General features: G+C 41.9%; 1 long non-coding RNA gene across 1 annotated transcript in view; it reads right to left on the reverse strand.

The window, feature by feature from the left end:
- Positions 1 to 2,849: 2,849 nt before the first annotated feature.
- The window catches only part of LOC148133336 (uncharacterized), a 65,916-nt gene continuing 46,389 nt past the window's right edge, over positions 2,850 to 22,376 (reverse strand). The window contains exon 4 of the long non-coding RNA XR_015747333.1: positions 2,850 to 2,869. This is a non-coding gene — a long non-coding RNA (uncharacterized LOC148133336). The remainder of the gene's footprint in view (positions 2,870 to 22,376) is intronic.

Below are 22,376 nucleotides of genomic sequence, written 5' to 3' on the forward strand. Positions count from 1 at the left end.
AAGCATTATTCAGAAAAGCCATTAAAGTTTATTGAGAGAACATTTATTTATGAGTGTTATTTCCCCCTTTTTTGGCTGTATACAGAATTTTTGCTGATCAAGTAAGAGCTATCTTTGAATACAGCACTTACGGTTTTGTTTTATTTTTACATCTGTGAATATACAGAGTATTTAATCATAAGTTAGTTGTTAAAGAAAACTCTTTATTATCAGAATAATATTGAAGATATTGTTTAATTAGACATCAAGATTGACAAAAAGGTATGTATTGCTTGATTTAATACTGCTTTAGTTCTTAATAGTGCCACAATAAATATATATTTTACTCATTGTTTCGCTCTAGTTTTCTTGCTTTCCTCTGAGCAAAATCAAGAGTACAGGTAGTCCTCAACTTACAACAGTTCATTCAATGATTGTTTGAAGTCATAATTGTTATGTCTCACCCGTACAAACGAGGTGAGAAGTCCAAATTTCCAACTAAATACAAACAAGCAAGCAAGTCCAGTAATTATGGAGTTAACTCCTTTGAGCTGATAAAGTTCTTGGCAGTCTCACACACACTGTCTGCCAAGTCCAACCAGATAAGAGGAATACAAATCATATAAGCTGTCACCACACACAGGATACTCTGAAGCTTCTCTCCATAAGTAACACGTTGTCCCGAACAAGTTCCCAGAGCAAACACACCCACTTTTATTCCCTGTGGGGCGTGGCAGTCCCTCATCTCAGTCTCTGATTCGTCCCTTCTTTCTGCGTTGCAGCTCGCACTTTGCCTACGGCGCTGCCTCGCATCAAGCCAGCATTCCTCTGCTGGATTTTCAGTCAGAGACTCTGATACGCCCTCCTCCTTTTCCTGATTAGCCTCAGGTCTCCCCTCCCGGTTATCTGCCGACACCTGAGGCACAATCAGGGAGGAAGGCATTGCTGAAGAGGAAGGTCCTGGGGAGGAAGGCATTTCCAAAACCTCCTCTTCCCCATTGTCCGAGTCTTCGTCCTCTAATAAAGCAGGCTCAAACCTCAGAGCCACAACACATAATGATACAGAAAAAAGTGACTCATGGCCATTTTTCATGCTTATGACCATTGCAGCATCCCTATAGTCACGTGTTTTACATTTGTATGCTGGACATCCACCTCACATTTATGATGGTTGCAGTGTCCTGAGGTCATGTGATCACCTTTTGCAACCTTCTGGCAAGCAAAGTCAATGGGGAAACCAGTCATGTAACAACCGTGTTACAACTGAGCAACTGCATTGATTCACTTAACAAATCAAGAAAAGTTGTAAAATGGGGCAAAACTCACTTTAAAAAATTCTCACTTAGCAACATAAATTTTGGGCTCAATTGCGGTCATAAATAGAGGACTATCTGTGTGCTTTTACAAATATTTGTTGGCAAATATATTATATAGAAGCCAGCCAGTTTAAACTGAGTGGAGATTATCCATTTCCAATAAGGATGTATGGACATTTAATGTAATCTGATGAAAATGAAAAGTGTTGAAATGCAATTATTATTTAAACTGTATCTTTTCCAAGGTAGTCTATATCTTAGGGTACATTTTCAGGTTTCAACAAGGCTTCGCCATAACAACTACCCACACCAAAAAACTCTTAGTGCAAAGCTGTAGTTTTGTTGTTGTTTTAAATCAGAATGTTTTAGTTCCATAGAGTGAATTTCTACATAAATGATTCAAACCAGGTTACTGTTAAAAAAACTGGTGATGTAGTTAATTGTCCAAATTTTATGGCAAGTTACAGCATGCTTATTTTAATAGCAAATAAAGAGGCAGGGACCATGTTCAAGTATCAGTAGGCTCATATGTGGCCAATAAGCCAAGGACAAGATATGGTTGCTCTTAAACATGCTTATTTAATATTAAAATCAAGCTTCATTTATTTAATTCTAACTTTATATCAGTCCATTATGCCTTGACTCAATAAAACCATTTACCAGATTGAGGAAAACAAATATTTTCCCTGTGAATTTTGGCAACAATAATTCCAAGCATCCTACAACTGCCTCTGAAGTCAGTACAACATGAAATATTAGTCCTCTTCCATCAGCAAAGAGTTGCTTTTTCTTGAAGTGTGGTGTGATGCATATCTCTTTATATAACTTTCACAGAAGGCTAGTTCAAGCATGGCAGAAGCAGGTTAAAGAACTGAAATTTGGTTCCCAGTTTCCCTGATACAATGCCTGGAAAGTAGCTTACATGTGTATTGACAGGAAGCACAGCTAGTTGGTTTTGTCTTGGTTGGCAGACATAAATTGTTCCCGTAGCACTATTGGTACAAGTCCACATTCCTGCTGCTGCGGCTCTGAAGACCAGGCCTTAGAGGAAAGGAATATACACCACCAAAATATTTGAAACATATATAAGAATAAAAGATTTGAAAGGCTGAGCACTGGGTAAAACGTAGGATGATTTAATGACTCCAAAAGTGTTCCAAGTGCAGCTGGATATGACAAATGCAGTTCAGGAGTTTCCCCCTCCAAATTACAATAATTGTGTAGAAGACTGATGTTACATTAGTGCTAAAACAGTGTCATCTGTAACTGTATTAGCCCTGGCCAATGAACTGTAAAGACCATACTGAGAGTTTGTTTAGATTTTTTGCAAACAGCCATGTTTGTAATGCTTTTAATTATAATATATCCTTGCATAATTAGGACCTGTCACACGAAAAATACAGAGAAATCCAATGATTCAATGGTGAAGCCCCCTCCTCAAGGGGTAAAATGGAGGTACATGGCTAGGGCTAGTTATATTCCATACACATGGAAATTTGCTTGGATTGCTTAATTAGAGCAATAAGATGGTGAACACCTGGTTGGGTGGTCAGGCTCTGATTCATCTCCAGGATCTGAAAGGATCAAAATAGGGAAGAGCATGAAATGAGGTTTATTGACATTTGGCCCAGATAAGCACATTTTTCACTGAAAAGTAAAGCATCAGTCCTAACCCTCTATTATATGCATTGGGCTGAAATGTTGACAATCCTGTCTCTGTTCAGACAGCTATTTGGGACCATTGCCCTGCCACAGGAATATGAAACACAACATTTGAAGGGTTGTCTTTACAGCAGGGGAAGGAAAGGAGTCAAATCATCTCAATTGGCTTATTTTGGCTAAAAGCTGACATGGACCAAGGGGTAAAAAGACAAGGGGAAGAAAACCCCTAGTTAACTGCCATAACCAGCACATTGTAGTTTACACAAACCAGATGATTGAAAGCATCCTTATTGTTCCCGACACTGTTGTGTAGATTGTGTGAATACAATTCAAATTGCAATCTTCCTCAATATAATCTAGAAAAGCAGACTGTAAAAGTGCAACTTTCTGTATGAAAAAATCTCCCTTAACATGAAACATTGCTTCTTTTCTTCCTGAGTTTTGCTAAATCTTGTTTGATTATATTTTTAAATTTTGTGGACCCTTCTCTTGACAATCTATTGCTTATTTAAGAATTATGGGCTTGAATATGTTTGGGTTGATGGAAACAATGAAATATGAAAGTCAAATCATTATTAGAAATTGGACAAACAGAACACAATTACATTATCATTGTTTTCCTTCTACATTTGTTACTAACCTGTTTTTAGGTAAAATAATAATAAAATTTTTGTCTATGGCCCTGTCAGAGCCTGAGTCCATGAAGGAAGACGAGCTGGAGCTGGGGCAGATGGAGGTCGAGGGGGCAGTTTCATTGGCTTTGGAGGAACGTGGGAGGAGCGGGATGAGGCCTGGGATGGCTTGCCAGCAGGGAAGAACAGCGGCAGGACAACTGAGAGAGAGGGGAACAGAGGGCAGGTAGTGGTGATGAGAAGTGACAGAGTTCAGATAATGAGCAAGGACTGTCCCTTCCTGATCCCCGAACACGGAGAAAGGAGAGGAGGCAGGAACAGTGCAGGCCAACCTGGAGACTCAGGAGGAGAGCACCCCGTCCCTCTTCACAAGGCACACCTGGGGACTGAGACTTAAAGAGGTGCTGTGGGGAGGGGTGTTTGTCGGGAACAAGCACTGGATTCGTGGACTTTTGTGTGCCATTGCTGACGTTTGGATTTTGCTGGACTTCTTGCCTTATTGCTGCTTTGTTTCTTTGCCTTGCTGGACTTCCTGCCTTGAAGCCATTGTGCTAAGAGTGTTTTGCTGGACTACTCACAGTCAGAGGCTTATTTTACATATGTAGTTGTAGGGTTGGCTAACACAATCATATACATGCGGAACAGAATAGTAAAATAATTTTATGAGCGGACTTCCATGTGCTTTAGATGGATAATAACTAAGGGAACCATCCCTCCCCAATAAATTATGGATTGTGGAATTAAAAACCATTTCAATCACAAAGATCCTTGGCCAGGCAACTTTTCATTTAGCTGGAATGTATTGGATCATGAGTACATACTTGATCATTTCAAGTCTGCATATTAAAAAGAACCGATACCTTCAAATTAATCCTAATACTTTTTACACTACTATGGAACTTTTTTACTTCCACTTCACAGTTATTAATTTTATGGCGAGAATCAAAAGCAGAGGAACCAAGCGGTGGGTGTGTGAATTAGTGAAAAGTGTCGCAGTTTTGCCAGTTTTGCACGACTATGTTGTACATATAAAAAGTCTATGCCATTAAGGTCTTCTATGCCTAATACAATGGGAGCGTCATCACTTGAGATTTTCAAGAAGAGATTGGACTGCCATTTGTCAGAAATGGTGTAGGGACTCCCGCTTGGGCGGGGGGTTGGACTAGATGACCTACAAGGTCCCTTCCAACTCTGATTATCTGTTATCTGTTACCACTTGAAGTTCCATGGCACATTTTAAAACCCTAACCAGTATAATATAACATAATAATTTGCAATGCTACATAGGCTGGTAAACCTAACCAGTCTAACTTTCTAAGGCACCTAGAATGTGTTTCTCATATTATCTGCTCCATGCTGTCTTGGTTCGTAGGAGAACAAGGAACATCACTTAACTTGCAGATAAAAATAGAATACATTGTACACCATCTTTGCTCTTTGGAACCCTCTACTTTAAGGATACCCCCCCCTTTTTTTTTGCCCCAGCTATATTTGACAAGTTTGCTTTCAGTAGATATGACAGGCACTGGTGGGGGTCACTGGCCCAATTCCACATTTCCACATTTGGCTTGCTCTGGGTTCACTGGCCTGAACTAATATCTCCAAAGGAGGTTGTATTACTGAACATTGTGAGGTGTTTTTTTTTTTTTTTTAAAAAACCACATTAAACATGCATTGGTGGTTCCCCTCTGCTTATCTGACAGCTGTAGAAAAATAAAGAAAATTCGGTTTGAACTTTTAACAAGCAGGGGCTTAATTTATGTCCAGTACTTTTGTTCCCTGTTTTCTTTTCCATTTACCAATTGCGAAGCTTAGGAGAGTTAATAATATGGAGGGATTTCTATTTTATGTGTCCACGTGCCTTCCTGCGCCCGTGTCCAAGGGACGGAGCCAAAGCTACAGAAAGGAAAAGAGTTTTCAGATGGAAATTTGATTAAACAATACAATCATCTGTCTCACAATCTGTTTTTATATCTATCTAACTATCTATCTATCTATCTATCTATCTATCTATCTATCTATCTATCTATCTATCTATCTATCTATCTATCTATCTATCTATCTATCTATCATCTATCTATCTATCTATCTAGAAAGTGTTTTTTTTCTTTTTAGAGAGTTATATACACAATACACAAAGGGTGAGAGATCTCATGAATGCTAAGGGAAAGGGTTTAGCATCTTCTGTCTTTCTTCTTCTTGTTGTTCTTTCTGTGTAAGTTAAGACCAAAAACTCCAATACAATCAGAAAACACAGATGTTGCTTGGAGCATATTTGATGACTTTTTGAAATAATTGAGAACAATGACTTTTATTTTTAGTGCAACAATAGGGGCTCAGGACAGACAAATTGAGCAAGACACCAGAGAGGCCCCCCTCCCCATTTGCCTGCTTTGATGGTTTTTGTTTAGAAGAAAGCTGCAATTATAAATGGAAAATCTTTTTTGCCCCCTTTAGTTGTATATTTCACTGGATCCTATTGCTTTTAAACTCTTAAAATCAAGTTGGAATGGAGAAACAGAAAAGTGCTCTAATAAAACTAAGTGGGTTGGAAAAAATTCAGAGGGAGATTGCATATTTAGGTTCCATTGATTTCAACAAGAAAGAGCCACGTGGTGGCTGCCTGCAATTTGGCAGTTCAAATCTCACCAGGCTTAAGGTTGACTCAGCCTTCCCTCCTTCCTACGTTGGTAAAATGAGGACCCAGATTGTTGAGGGTAATATGCTGACTGTAAACCTTTACACTGATGTAAAGCAGTGTAAAGTGGTATATAAGTCCAAGTGCTATTGCTATAACCCAGTCCTGAGAATGCCATAAAAAAAATAAACCTCTTTAAGCTCATTGTGATAAGGCACTTCCAAACATGCCCTGATTTTGTTTTTATTCCACCTTAAAATTGATCAGGGCTATTTTAACTATATGCAGACACCATAAAGCAGAAATATGGGCATGCTTAAATATTTGCAAGGCTGTGGAGCTCACAGAGATAGGCAATCAATACTTACTCTTGGCTAAGTGTTAATAATGTAGAAGTAGAAACCAAGCTGTGCATTTTTGTCAACGAAGAATTATTGCCTTTTCCTGACCCCTTGGTTTCATACCTAAAGATGTCTCTCCATCACTGTTAAACAAACAAACAGTAATAAATTGCTAGCATAATGGTATTTTCATAACATTCCAATTTTTTGCTAGTAACTTACTGAGATTCGTTTAGGAAAGTCATAATGTTTTAGGGCATCCCAAGAGCTTGGGGGGTGGGTTTAGATGACCCAACCATCCTTTCCAACAAGAAAAAAAAAATCATCTTTTTTGACATGCAAGGAACCAAATTATTGCTACTTCTGTAGAGAATCAGTCACTGGCAGGAAACACTGGAAATTATCACAATAGTAAAGACTCAATGATTACATTATGGTCAGTGGGGGCTTGCTTTAACCCATAGTTATGACAAGGCCTCTCCTTTGGAGGAGTCATTATCCTGTTAGTGTACTAAGACATTAATGCAAGAAACCAAGAAACAAATTATTTGAAAATCCCACTCTGAACAATTTATAAATATGCATTTCAAAAACAAAAAAAGGAAGAGAGAGAGAGAGAGAAGGAAGGAAGGAAGGAAGGAAGGAAAGAAAGAAGGAAGGAAGCTATAGAATTTTCCCATATCCTTGAAAGAAATATTGTGATGTTTCAGTGTATTCAAAGAGGTGGAAAACATGGGCCATGAATCTTGGGCTAACACTTCTGGATGTATGTTTGCATATGTTTTCTATTTCATGTGATGAGTTCTTTTATGAAGCAGAGATACTCACACATCAGGGTTAGTTAATGTCATATATTGAGAAGGAGTAGAAAGTTGTGCTTTTCTCTAGACTATAGTACTAATGGTGTGGATTGTCTTCAAAGAGGCCAGGAGCAGTAGTGAACAAGAAGTAGCTTGCTCAGAAAGGGTCCATTGAAGACATATTACCCAAGACCTTGAAACATCTGCAGCTGGCACTGTAACAAATGATGGCAGAATCTCTAATCAGAGCGGTTTTCCTTCCTTCCTGGCTGTCTGCCTTCCTTCCGTAAAATATTTAATTTTAGTTCATTTTAGCACTGTTAATGTGTACAGTTTGTTGCAGCTGGACAAAAATATTTGCTCAAGTTAATGTTCCTCTTACAGAGATACACTTTATTAAAATAAATATATGTATTTATATTTAAATAAATTTAAATATAAATTTAATTTGTGCTCATTATTTTTGGTTATGAGCAAGGGGAATACAATTTGATTTCTTATTTTGGTTGTCTATTTTAAAGGCTAAAAGTTGTAAATTATATCTTTCTCTCTGGATGGATCACTAGTTTAAAAATAAATAATGTAAAAATTAAATGAACCTGCATTCTGCAAAAAGAAAAAAAAAGGAATATGATTTCATCCTTCCTTACACTGTATTCTTTTGGTGATAAAGAAAATGGGAGTTATAGTCCAACACACTCAGAGGTACTGAGCTGGAAATGCTATTAAACAGTTCACTTGTTTTTCTACATAACTACTCTAGTATGTGTGAACTATGTATGATGCTATTTGGGATTTAGGGAGGGATTACACAAAAGCCAGAATATATGAATTGATTGGCCTCTTGTTTTCCTTCAGTCTACAACCATATGTGGCTGCTTACCAAATGCACAGTTTAACATGCAACAGCTTTTTTCCAGATTTCAGTTTCTTTTTACTTTTTCTGTAGTCAAAGATTATTCATTCCCAGCCACCTGTTTGGCCTTGTAGTCTTCTCCTCCTCCATCTTTGCAACACAAAAGAGTTCCAGAGCCATGAGAGAATAACAAAAGGTAATCAATCCACTCAACTGCCTTAATGACTCTCTGGGTACCATTAATGTGAAGCTCTTAACTTCCCTGTGGGTGATTGTCACACTGATCTCATTGCATTCATGGCTGCCCATTACTTTATTATCATTTATTCATTAGGCTGGCATGATCCAACCCTTAACTTCGACAATAAGAATCAGGAAGGCACAGATTGTCAGTTTGCTGCGACTTGAAATTGTCTGGTCTATTGAAATGCTAAATTTTACAATTTATACTATTATCTGAACAAAGATAAGACTCTCTCTCTCTCTCTCTCTCTCTCTCTCCCTCTCTCCCTCCCCCCCCTCTCTCATCTATCTATCTATCTATCTATCTATCTATCTATCTATCTATCTATCTATCTATCTATCTATCTATCTATCTATCTATCATCTATCATTCTCCATCCTTCCTTCCTCCCATCCATCTATCCATCCATCCATCCATCCATCCATCCATCCATCCATCCATAGAGAACAATTTAATAACAAGGGATTTTCATCAAAATGTTATGATATGGATCTTTTACTAGTCCTTCTACTCTACCCCAAAAGTGTTGCTTTTTCAGCCAAAATAATCTATTTTTTTCTAAAGTTTTTGTTTGTTTGCTAGCAAAAAAAATTGGTTTCCTCAAGACTGCTGATATTTTCTTCTTGCACAAATGGCATTTGTCTACATAAGCACACAGAGGATTGCATTTGTAATGTTTATAAGTAGGACTCAGCAGTAAAATGTAGCAATGTGACCCTCAAGTTCTCAAACAAAACTTTAAACCCTCATTGTTATTTTAGATTCCTCTATATTTTCCTTTTCTTTTGGAGGAAATCTTCAAATTCTACCCCAGAAAATACAACTGAGTGTCCTAAGAACTAGAGATAATTGATATTACTGTAGTAAATGGTATCCCAAGAAGAATAACAATAAACATACAGATTTTCGCTGAAAGAAGAACATTTTCACTGTTTTTAAAGCAAAACTGTTAGCTGGAATAAAAATTTGGTACTTTCTGTGTTTTTATCTCTCTTTTAATTTACTTCTACCAGAGATAAAGGGTATTGGGGTCTTCTTTAACTTTCTTCCAGTTCCATCTCAATTGTGCTTTACTGTCCACTGTCCTACCAAGAAGATTTATTCATTAACACTTTACCCATTGTAGAAACAAACAAGAAGATGAAGGATTTGGTCAACCATCCTACAATTAACCAATCAGCATGGATCATTTAATAGACCCAACTTTTATTCCTGATAGAAATAACAAAAAAGAGGAGATATGAGTGCCAAGCAGCTTCCAATTATCTGATCATAATGGAGTTCGGTAAACAATAATTAGAATGGTAGCTACTTGGTATTTATTGATGAAAATTTGGTTCATCAGAGTGGTCTTCCCAGAGATGGCCTTGGGTAGCAATGCAGTGATGCCACTTGCTATGCCAATATCAAGCTTGAAAAGTATTCTTTTCTATTATGCCTTAGCTTTTTTCTACCAAGGAGACATATTTTGAATCTTGAGAGTATGACATGGGCACTCTCATAAAATGGCTGCCATAATGAAAGAGATAAAATTACTCAAGGCAGTCTCAAACTACCAATTTACCAGGGGACAAACAATCAAGATACTTTGGAAGTTTTGAGGTGGAAAGAGTTGCAAAGGAAGCACTGGGCTGCAATTGTAAATGATGTTTATTTTTTAAAGAATATTAAAAGGCATCAAAGGAGATGTTGTTAATTTTATTTTTTGAAGTGCAGAAAAAATGGTGTTCGGTTGTAAAGTTTAAGAAAGCTTTCAGCAACAAGAAAGTTTTGTAGCAAAATATGTAGCTAGGGTAAGAATCTCTAGATTCATTCTGGCTGCTCAGTTAATGATGATAGTTAATAAACACCATTCTTTTGTCTCTCCCATATAAAATTATCATTCTACACACTTAGCAATAAATGTAGCAGAAGCAACTTATTAGCATGAGACTTGTTTCTTACTGTAGCAAATGTTGCTTTAATAAATTACCAGGAAATGGGAGCAAACATCCCTGATGGTATACATTTTTTTCTTTTCTTTTTTCTTTTGGCAAAGTAAATGGGAAATCATATGATAATGTAAAGTTAACAGATGGGAAAATTGGGGGACAGTTAAAGGATTAACAAAGGAAACAAAAAAGAAATGACAGAAGCAAAACAGAGAAACTCTGGCAAGGAACAGATTTCAGAAGACATTTGCCAAATACACACTTTTGTTTTTCATGGTGAGACATATGTAACTTGATTTTCTCTCAGTTTTGGATGAGAATGTGAACACATGCTGGGCATTAATAAATCTTTTTGCAGTCACAATAGGCAAATACCAAACTTGATGTACATTTGCTCAGTTGATTGAAATTCTTTTTGATGCTTGAAAATAAATATTAGCTGGGCGATTAGGGATTCATGACTAGGGAACTGTTCCAAAGCACATAAACCAAAGTTCATACCAATAGAAGAAGGCTTCCCTGCACTCCTTTCTTCTATAGTCATCAAAGGTTGAGGAACTTCTGAGAACTTTGAAGGACGTGGGGCGTTTCTATGTGTTTATGTGTGAACTGCTAAGGAAGACAGATTGCCAGAACTCGAGTCCGTATGTGGATGGAGCAACAATTTAGTATGCAAGCCAGGGGAATTGCCAAGTTTGGTCAGTTCATCAAATCTATTTTCCAGTAGCAGCTTCTAGGTGGCTCTGGATGCTTATAAGCAGAAAAGGGATTATACCTTCTTTTCCTCTTCTTCCTAGGCTCCAGCAATGTTGTGCTGATGTGTGAAAGCTTATTATGTCTTTGTTCATAATAAGTTATCTAATTGATGACCACCAGCACAATCACAATTCTGCATATTGATATCAAAGATTATGCTCCACTGATTCACTCACTATGGTTTGCTGCTGGATTGCATGGATTAAACAAAGGGTTTTAATTAGAATGGTGTTTGATTAAAGATTTGAGCAGTCTTGCAAGAATGAGAATGTGACAGCATTTTATAAACTAATATTCCTCCAGAAGCTCACTATCTCCCTTTCTAAAAGAATATATGGCTTACTGGTTAGATAAATGGGTTGGAAACTCTTTCTCAAAGTTTTAGATATCTCTTTAGATGAACAGATCCTCCTTTTGGTGGTTGGATAAAACAGCATTCTTCCAGCTAAGACTGCAAGCAAAGATTGATAAAGAAAAAAAGGAGAAGGAGATTACATTATTTGAAATGTAAAGATGGCGAAAGTCTTATTTGCTTTCAAGAGGCTTGTGTATATTAGCAAATTAGCTCTATACCCATGCTTCGCTATGAAACTATGTGATCAGGCTTAGTTTTGGGGGGGAAAATAAGGGGAAAAATGTGCCTCTGCCTACCAGCATCCATTGGTATTCATCTGGCTAGCCTCCTGTCAGTGGGTGAGAGACACGGAAACTGAAATAGTATTTGCTGTATGAGCAAGAAGGAGCAAGGAGCTTGGGAGTGGCTTAGCTCGACTCTTCTGTATTAAAGCTGGTTACTGCTGTGAAACTAAAACTGAAACTCCTCTCCTCTGCTTGTCTTTTGCATTTATTTCTATTCAGGTGGGGAGGGGGAGTAGAACTCCTTAGCATCAGAGCATGTTATTATTAATATACGAAATATCAGTGCTCTGATGGTCATTTCAAAAAATCCTTTCTCAGTGAGCACGTAGAGAAGCCAAGATTTTGGTCAAAACTCTATACTCCAGTTGTTAGAAAACACTTTGTATTTTTGAGCTAAACAATGTACCATTGAATGATGAAGGGGTCTGTTTTAATTTTTTGCTCACAGTTTGTAATGTTTCCATTGGCCCTTCCTTTGGCTATATATATATAAGAATAACAGAGTTGGAAGGGACCCTTGAGGTCTTCTAGTCCTATCCCCCTGCTCAAGCAGGATACCCCATGTCATTTCAGACAAATAGCTGCCCAATCTCTTCTTAAAAATCTCCAGTGTCGAAGCACCCACAACAGTGGTGGGATTCAAATTTTTTTACTACTGATTTTGTGGGCATGGCTTGGTGGGTGTGGCAGGGGAAGGATACTGTAAAATCTCTAGTCAGAGGTGGTATTTGTCAGTCCTCTGAACTACCCAAAATTTCCGCTACCGGTTCTCCAGAACTGGTCAGAACCTGCTGAATACCACCTCTGGCCCACAATTTCTGGAGGCAAGTCGTTCCACTGATTAATAGTTCTAACTGTCAGGAAATTTCTCCTTAGTTGTAGGTTGGTTCCCTCTTTGACTAATTTCCATCAATTGCTTCTTATCCTACCTACATATTTTTGACATATTTTGATATTGATTCTAGTTTTACTTCACTGTATTACAACCCGAGAATCACAAAAATGGGATGAAAGTATATGAATAAATCAGTAAACAAATGGATACTCAAAAGTGAAAGGCATGCAGTATGATAGGACCTACATGATTCAGGGACATGCTATTTGAAGGACCATCTATCCTCCATTACATCAAGTGGTTGATTTGATTTTATTGCTGCTGCCATGGGTAGTGCGGGTGGCATTTTATGGGGTTTTTTTATGTTGTGGATTTTTTTTTAACATTGTAAGCCACTCAGAATCACCTGAGTGGCTTACAACCTGTGCGTAAGTTGGGTGACCATATAAATTTCTGCAATAAATAAAATCAGTGAATAAAATCAAATCTATAAACTTTTAATACTCCCTATTAGGAGAAAACATGAAAAACCAAACTAACCAAAACTAATATAAGTTTTCACAGCACAAAGCCATGAAAATTATAATGATAGGTTGAAGCATTTAAATGCCCTTTACAGCGTGCTTTAATGAACTTGGCATGTTTTTGAAGTACAGATCTTGCCAAACTGTTGTTCTCTTGTTCTTATATACATAATCACATAGCTATAGCTAAATCAAGTAATAAGGTCAAATACAAATAACCCCATAGAAGCTTCAGAGCTTTCCTATTGTACAGTCACATTTCTCTTAGCTCTGCAGCAAGATAATTTGCTAATTTTGGGCCTGCGTTTAATGCCACAGAATTAAAACAATGATAGCATGGAAAATATAAAAGGCATCTTGAGAATTGAGTTTATATTTAAATTTAGATTTCTCAGGAAGCAGTGATGAAGAATAAGGGTGGAAATACTTCTGAAGAATACTGTGCTAAAACTGAAGGGCTCTGAGCCACGGATTAAAAATAAAACAGAAATGAAAACTTACTGCTTTCGGGCTTCCATGTTTCTTCAGTGTCTGAATGTGTATTTTTTAATACTCCTAGAGACTCTGTGTATTTTGAATGGCAATTTATTATCTGTGGGAAAGTAGAAGCCTAGCTTAAACCACTTTTGCACCAAATGAAAATAACAAAAAATATTAATTGGGTAAAAAGGCCCAAACTTCTAGATGAGAGATGAGTGGAAACGTGACAGATGAGCAGGCAAAGGGAAAAAGGGGATGAAGGTTGGAGAGAATGAAGATCTTTCCTACCATTATTAAAAATTATAAAGCCGCTAGAAAATGTCCATAGCTTAAAACGTGTTAGTATGTAGGAGAGCTTCAGAAATCAAGTACTTTGCCAGCCCTGTTTCTTATCGGAGGCTGCTTTGTTTTGCCAACCCTATCCCTATTTTGCCTCTTCTTTCCATTCACCATAAAATCTTGCATCATGCATTTCCTGAGGCAGAAAAAAGGTCAGGCCCACGGTGATGTCTGCCTACCATGCTTGGCCTTCTGTTCTCTCAGATTAGGTGATGTGAGGAGCTAAGGTCAGATCAGAACAGCATGTATTGGCCATTTCAGGCTAACGTGGGTGTACTCCCTCCTGTGCAGTGCTCTGTTAGCTTTGTGTACTCTGTCTAAAGAGCTGAACAGCACGGTGTGAAATGTAAAGAAAGCTACTTGCTGCTGTTTGAAACAGCATAACTGGGAAATAGTGTAATGATGAACTGGTGTTAATAGGAAAATTGTGCAATAGGGAAATATTGTACCAAGTAGAATATCCTAACAAGTTTAAGTAGCTAACACTGAAACAACATGGCTTAGCCCCTCCCTCATTGCCGCCAGAATAAAACCCAAAGGAATCTGGAAGTTGGTATTGCCTATCTAAACAGAGGGGAAGAAACCTCAGGGAGAGCCTCACCTAATTATACCTACTTTTTGTCATTATGTAACTCCAAACACCCAGCTTTTTGTTTTCTGTAGCTAGGAACTGATGTAGCTTTTTGCTGTCTCACATGTCTCAGTTTGTGTCCAAATTAGATCATTTCTCATTCTCCACAAATCAGTGAAAAACCCTCATTTCTTCTTTTTAAGTTTGGCGCGCAAGGAAAGAGAGGCAGAGGCTGTCAGAAAGGTTAACAGGCCTTATTGGCCACAATGTAACCCAGCCGGGCGTATCGCCACTAACTCAGCAGCCGGCTGACAGGCGACAGCTGAGCCAGTTTGACAGCTCCCTTTTATAGCGAGCTATCAAGAGGGCTCAGCCAATCAGCGATGGTTCTGGTTCCCGCTCAAGCAGTGGACCAGAGTGAAGACTGTCACTGGATATAACACTTCTCCCCCCTGGAATTGTGCATGCATAGCGCTCCAGGTAGGTGGGTTGCCGCCTCACTCTCTTGGATCTTCTTAGTCTGGCCGGAGTCACCGACAGGGGATGATCGGCTGGCGTCTTCCACCGGGGCCAATGTTGGCTCTCTCCCCTGGGTGGCCTCTGAGGGTGACCAGTTGGTTTCACGGGGCGGCAGGCAAGCTTCAGCCACTGGTGGTGTGTCTGGCTCGGGTAAGTCCCTTGTGCATGACTGCTGTTTGGGTGTTGGCCTCTTGTCCTTGGTTGGTTCTTCGATCCCCGTGGCCTCGGCGTTGTCTTGGGGTGGACCTGCAGGAGTACTCCAACAACTCCTTAGCTGGTCCACGTGTCGACACCATAGTCTCCCATCAGCCATCCGCACCCTATAGGACTTGGGGCCTGTTATTCTCTCCACCCAGCCTGGCAACCATAGGGGATTGCCCGCATAGTTGCAGCCATAGACCGGGTCCCTTAGTCTAAATTCCCGTGCTTTGCTACTGGAATCCAGAGGTGTGCTAGGAGCATAGGCTGGGTGGAGTCTGTCCATGGTCGTTCTCAACCTCCTGCCTATTAGTAGTTCAGCTGGGGATAGATTAGTCTGGGCATTTGGGGTGGTGTGCTGTGTTAGGTGGTATAAGGCAATTTTAGAAAACCAATTCCCCCCAGTCATCCTCCCCAGGGCTTCCTTGGCTGATCTTACAGCTCTCTCAGCCCTCCCATTAGCAGCAGGGTGGAAAGGGGAGATTAAGGCATGCCTGATTCCCCTTTGGGCCAGGAATAGTTCGAAGGAAGAGGAGGTAAACTGTGGGGCATTTTCTGATGCCAGGGTGTCAGGATACCCATGGGTCCCAACAAAGCATCCAGAATGCCAGACACTTCTTCAGTTGTGGTGGACTTTAGGAGAGCTAGCTCGACCCATTTTGAGTAGGAGTCCACTACCACTAAAAAGGTTTTTCCCTGCACCGGGCCTGCTATATCAATGTGGACTCTAGACCATGGAGACTTTGTGTCTTCCCATTCACTGGTGGCAGCAGCAGGAGGAGCAGGTCTTGATAACTGACATGCCTGACAGCCCTGCACCTTCCTGGTGACTGCCTCATCGAGACCCGGCCACCAGACATAACTTCGTGCTAGGGCCTTCATCCTAGTGATGCCCGGGTGCCTTTCATGCAATACAGCTATGATTCGGGGCTTCAGGTCTTGAAGAATGACCACCCTGTTTCCCCACAACAAGCAGCCTTTCAGTACACTCAGTTCCAGGTGGCGTGCTTTGAAAGGGCGGAGATCCACCAGGACAGGATCTCTAGGCCACCCCCTTCTGACCCAGTCCAAAACTTTATTCAATTGAGGGTCTTTGGAGGAGAAATGGGCAATGTCATTGGCATTCAAAGGCAATTGCAGATACTCAATTAGGAAAATGGCCGTTGTAGGTGCGGGGTCATCAACCAAAATGGGTAAGGGGCATCTGCTTAAAGCATCAGCGTGGGCTACTTGCTTCCCAGGTCTGTAAAGCAATTTGAAATTATAAGCAGACAAAAAAATAGTCCATCTTGTCATTCTGGGTGACATAATTTGGGGGGCTGGGTTTGTCACCAGCCAGTATACCTAGGAGAGGCTTGTGGTGAGTAATGAGCTCGAAATGGTGGCCATATAAGTACTCGTGGAATTTTTTGACTGAAGCCACAGCAGCAAGGGCCTCCTCAATTTGTGCATAGTTTCGTTCCATTTTAGACAGTGTTCTGAAAAAATAAGCAATAGGGGCTTTGTTATGTTTGGAGAGTAATGGAGACCAGACATCTGACCAGTGACTTCAACTCTTTATTAACAGTAATAGAACAGAACAGAACAGAGCAAGGCTATGGGCAGCAGTAACCCTTTTATAGGGTTGGCTGCTACCCCATCAACCAATAATAAGTGCATAAGGTCCAAACCAATAACCAATAGGAAGTGTCCTAAGTGTGGCCAATCAGGGCTTTTATGAACCAATCCTTGTTTGCTGTTCAAGGACCAATCAAATGTGCAGGCTTCCAAAACCTACTTTGCATTTGGGCTTATTTACTTTATTCATTCACAACACCCTCCCCTTGGGTTCCGTTTGAGGGAGCTGTAACAAAATCTTCAAGATAGACAGGCCGTTTGGTCTGTCTGGATGATTTCGTGGCTCCACCGGGCTTGTTCTCAAGTCCGGTTCGGTGAGCGTTTGGATGATCTTTATTAAGTTCCGTTTCGCTGCACGGTGATTCCGTGCTGCTTCCATTGTTGTTGTCTCCGCCAATCAGTGTTTCTTCGGGTTTCACAGTTCGGTTTCCCCGTGTTCAAGTCCCATGGCAAAGTCAACTCCTCCCGCTTCAATCCCGGTACTTCGCTGGGCCGTAGGTTTTCGTTGGCCTGCTATCCGTCATATCAAGTCAATTCCTCGATATTTCCTCCCCTCAGTTGGTGAACCCGGGAGTCATGGGCGCTGGGTAGTAATCTCGAACGGAGTTGGTCTATGTGGCGTTTCCACACCCTCCCATCGTCTGTTAGGAGGCGGTAAGATTTAGGCCCAATGAGGTGGGTAACGGTTGCGGGTATCCATAAAGGGTCGCCGGAGAAGTTTTTGGCAAAGATTAAATCGCTTACCTTAAATTCCCGGCATTTGCTGCTGGAGCCGAAGGCTTTTCGGTGCGTATGCGGGTGGAGCCGGTCGAGGTGCGATCGTAGTTTCCGCCCCATGAGAAGTTCGGCGGGCATTTTGTTGGTAACGCTGTGGGGCGTGATGTGCTGCAGCAATAAAATCCGATTGATTTTCTCATCGATGTTTCGAATTCCATTTTGTGGAGGGTCTTTTTACAAACTGTACCATGCGCTCTGCATGCCCGTTCGCCGCAGGGTGCGCGGGCGAGGTCAGCGCATGGCGGATGCCCTGGTCAGCAAGATATTGTTCAAACGGTATTGCTGTGAACTGTGGGCCGTTATCCGAGATGAGGACGTCCGGAAAACCATGTGTGGCAAATAGCCTGTTTAATTTGTTGATAACTGAGTCCGTTGTAGTTGTGCTCATTCGATGAATCTCGAGCCAATTCGAATAGGCATCGACTGTAATAAGGAAAGTGTGCCCTTTTGTAGGCCCCGCAAAGTCAATATGGATACGGGACCATGGTCCTCTCGGAGTTTCCCATTCAGTTGGGCTTGCTTTAGGTGGGGCGTTGCTGACGTCTTGGCAACGTTGACAAGTAGCGACCCAGGCCTCGATTCGTTTGTCGATTCCCGGCTACCAGGCGTAGCTCGTGCGAGTGCTTTCATCCGCACGATGCCCAGATGTCCGTCGTGCAATACCGCTAAAACAGTTCGTTGCAGTTTGCTCGGGATTACGACTCTATCGCCCCACAAGATGCAGCCCTTTTGAGAAAACAGTTCGGTTTGGCGTGCTTTGAACGGCGCCCATTCAGGTGATAGCTGTTCTGTTGGCCAACCACGCTCAACCCAGCATAGGAGGTGTTGCAGGACCGGATCTCGCTTTTGTCTCGAGGGCAATGTCTCTCGCCATCAATGGCGGCGCGTGTAGAGTCTCAATTTGTAACGTTGTGATGGTTGGGGCTGGATCTTCAACCGATTCGGGAAGCGGTGTTCTGCTCAATGCATCAGCGTGAGAATTGATTTCCCGGGCGGTGTTGCAAGGTGTAATTGTATGCCGCCAAGAATTCAGACCAGCGGGTCATTCTGGGGGACAATATATACGGGTTGGTTTATTACCCGCAATAATCCCCAGTAGTGGTTTATGATCAGTAATTATTGTAAACGCACGCCCATACACATATTCATGAAACCTTTTCACTGCCGCCACAATAGCTAAAGCTTCTTTATCCAGCTGACTATAATTTCTTTCAGCTTTAGCCAAAGTTCGTAAAAAAATGCGACGGGAGCTTCTGCTCCGTTCGGTAATACGTGGGCCAGGATTGCTCCAACCCCAAAAGGCGAGGCGTCACAAGTAATAGTCAACGGCAGAGTCTCGTTGTACTGCATAAGTACAGAATCAGAAGTTAGCAATTTCTTTACTTGTTGGAAAGCGTTTTGTTCACGTTGTCCCCAAACCCACGTTGCTTTTTTGTCTAAGAGTCTATGTAATGGTTCAGCTACGGTTGCTTTATTGGGTAAAAAGACATTATAAAAATTGATAAGTCCAAGGAACGCCTGTAGATCTGCCTTGTTCCTTGGAATGGGGGCCTTCTTAATTGCCTTTAATTTGTCCTCAGTCGGATGGATTCCTTGACTGTCCAGGAGGTATCCCAAAACTCCACCCTTTCGGTACATAACTGGCATTTATTTTTTTAACTTTGAGGCCTGTGTTTTGGAACCTTTGTAAAAATATGCGGAGTCGCTTTTTCTAGAACGTCTCTGTTCGGGGCGGCGATGAGCACATCGTCGAAATATGGTACGACCCCTCTTATTCCTTGTAACAGCCTTTCCATTAAGCTCTGAAAAATTCCTGGAGCGACGCTCACCCGAACTGGAGCGGTTGCATTTAAATGCGCCCCTATGCGTGACGATAGTTTGCGCCTCCGCGGTGGCCGGATCTACAGGCAATTGTTGATATGCCTGGGCTAGGTCTAGTTTAGCGAAAACTTTCCCGCCACCCAGGGAATGGAGCAGGTGTTGCACTACCGGCACCGGATACGCACTTTGCTGAAGTGCGTGGTTTAGGTGGCCCGGTAGTCTCCGCAAATTCTCAGTGACCCATCAGGTTTGATAGGTGTCACTATTGGGGTTTCCCATCGGGCGTGGTCGGTGGGTTCCAGCACGCCCTGTTCTATTAGCTTATCGAGTTGTTCATCGATTTTAGGTTTCAGGGCGAACGGCACCCGCGCGGCTTAAGACGGATGGGTGCTACCTCGGGGTTCAAGTTAAATGAGATCGGGGTCCCCTTGTACTTGCCTAGTCCGTTCGCGAAAAGCGTCTTGGAATTCTTGCATGAGGGCTTCCTCCCAATCGTTGCTCTCGCACGGTGGACTCCGGCTACAGTGATTCCAAGTGGCCTGAACCATTGAAGGCCTAAAAGACTAGGCCGGTCACGGTCCACGACAGTCAGTGGCAGTGCGACGGTGCGGTCCTTGAAAGATACCTGGAATCGGCGGGACCCGACAACGGAATTCGGTTACCCTGGTAATCTTTGAGGATAACCCTTTGAGGGTTTAGGTCTTGATGGCGAATCGTCGGAATGAGCTGTTGAAGCGTCTTCCAGGACACCATCGAGAGGATGATCCTGAGTCCACCTCCATTATACAAGGTTTGTTTTCGATAGCGACCTCTACTCGGATTTTCCCGGCATCAAGGGATGTACCGTGGCCTATGGTAATTGTTTGGTGGGTCTCTTCCGCCTGGTTTCTTCACGCCTGGTGGAAGTGGTGGATGGTTTGTTTCTGTAGGAGTGGCTTCCCCATTGGTGATTCAGTTTGTCTCGGGTGTGCCAAGAATCCTGAAGACTGGTATTCGCCTGTCGGGTTTGGAGTTTTGTTTGCTTCTGCAAACCTTTGCGATGTGACCTCTTTTCGCAAACGCGGCAGAGTGCGCCGAGGAATTTGCAGCTGGATCGGGGTGATTCGCCCCACATCCTGCACAAGGTCGAGATGAGGGTTGTGTGAACTGGTCTCGTTCCGTTCGGAGTCGGTTGACCACTTCCTCATCGCTTTCTGATGGGGATTCTAGGTCTTTGTGGTGAGTCGATACCGGGTGTCTCTCTGAGTGAGGCGAGGTATCTTTGGCGAGTTGACGAGCGGTGCGTTGGTGCGGCGCATTCGGGCTGCCGACTTTTTGGTCGCCTCCGCTGCAGTGGCTTCTTTGAGGGCATCGGTGAGGCTGATGTCCCCCTTAGCCATAATTTTGCTCTGGATCGTGCCGCCTTCTAGGCCCAGAACCAGGCGGTCTCGGAGGGCTTCTTCTAAATCAGAGAATCCGCAGAGGCCTCCAAGGTTGCGGAGATCTGCGATGTAGTTGGCAAGGCTTTCCCCTTTCCATTGGTCCCTCTGGTAATATTCGTGTCTTCTGACTAAGGTTGGTACGGTAGGCGCGTAGTGAGCCCGTAGTAAAGGCTCGAGGACGTCCCAGTCCATCTCTTTTACTTCGGCTGGCTTGGCAAGTGATTTTGCCATTTTAAACACGGTAGGCCCGCAGTGAGTTAGAAATATAGCTCTTTTTTTTGCCGGTTGTTGCGTCTTTCAAATTGTTGGTCTCCAGTAACATCTGGAACCTATCCATGTACGACTCCCAGTCTTCGGTTTCTGGGTTGAATGGAGCGGGTGGTACGGCACCGCTGGCCATGTTGCCGTTGATGGTGCGTGTTTGACCACGTGCTCTGTGTGTTGCTCTGTAGCTCAGTCAGCTCTTCGGTCTCCGGATCCCACCTTCGTCGCCAGTGTTATGTTTGGAGAGTAATGGAGACCAGACATCTGACCAGTGACTTCAACTCTTTATTAACAGTAATAGAACAGAACAGAACAGAGCAAGGCTATGGGCAGCAGTAACCCTTTTATAGGGTTGGCTGCTACCCCATCAACCAATAATAAGTGCATAAGGTCCAAACCAATAACCAATAGGAAGTGTCCTAAGTGTGGCCAATCAGGGCTTTTATGAACCAATCCTTGTTTGCTGTTCAAGGACCAATCAAATGTGCAGGCTTCCAAAACCTACTTTGCATTTGGGCTTATTTACTTTATTCATTCACAACAGGCTTCTTGGCCGTTATGCAGTCTGCGGCCTAAGACTGCCCCAATGCCGAAAGGAGAGGCATCACAAATGAGCACTAAAGGAAGGGCTTTGTTAAATTGCATTAATACAGAATCTGAAGTGAGTAGGGCTTTAACAGCCTTGAAAGAGGCCTGTTCATTTGGTCCAAGTAGTGGTAGAGTCCAAAAGCCTATGTAATGGTTCAGCTATAGTGGCCTTGTGAGGTAAGAATGAGCTGTAAAAGTTAAGTAAGCCTAAAAAGGCTTGCAGCTCTGTCTTATTTGTAGGAGCTGGAGCATCCTGGATGGCTTTAACTTTGGATTCAATGGGGTGAATCCCTGCAGAATCAATATGATAGCCCCAAAAGTCAATTTGGGAAGTGGCAAAAATGCATTTTTTCCTGTTTAGTTTGAGTCCAGTATCTTTAAAACATTGCAGAACTCTTTGTAAGCGCTGTAAATGTTCTTGCGCACTATCTGAGGCAAAGAGAATGTCATCAAAATAGGGGATGACTCCTGGTATGTTGTAAAGTAAGTGCTCCATTATTGATTGGAAAATGCCAGGGGCCACACTAACACCAAATTGGAGACGTTTGCATTTAAAAGTGCCCCTGTGCGTTATGATGGTTTGTGCTTCTGCTGTCTGGTCATCTACAGGGAACTGTTGGTAAGCCTG

The sequence above is a fragment of the Notechis scutatus genome, chromosome 1 (genome assembly GCF_049901735.1).
Source record: "Notechis scutatus isolate UNSWTSFEM ecotype Mainland chromosome 1, rNotScu1.2, whole genome shotgun sequence".
NCBI classification, from domain to species: domain Eukaryota; kingdom Metazoa; phylum Chordata; class Lepidosauria; order Squamata; family Elapidae; genus Notechis; species Notechis scutatus.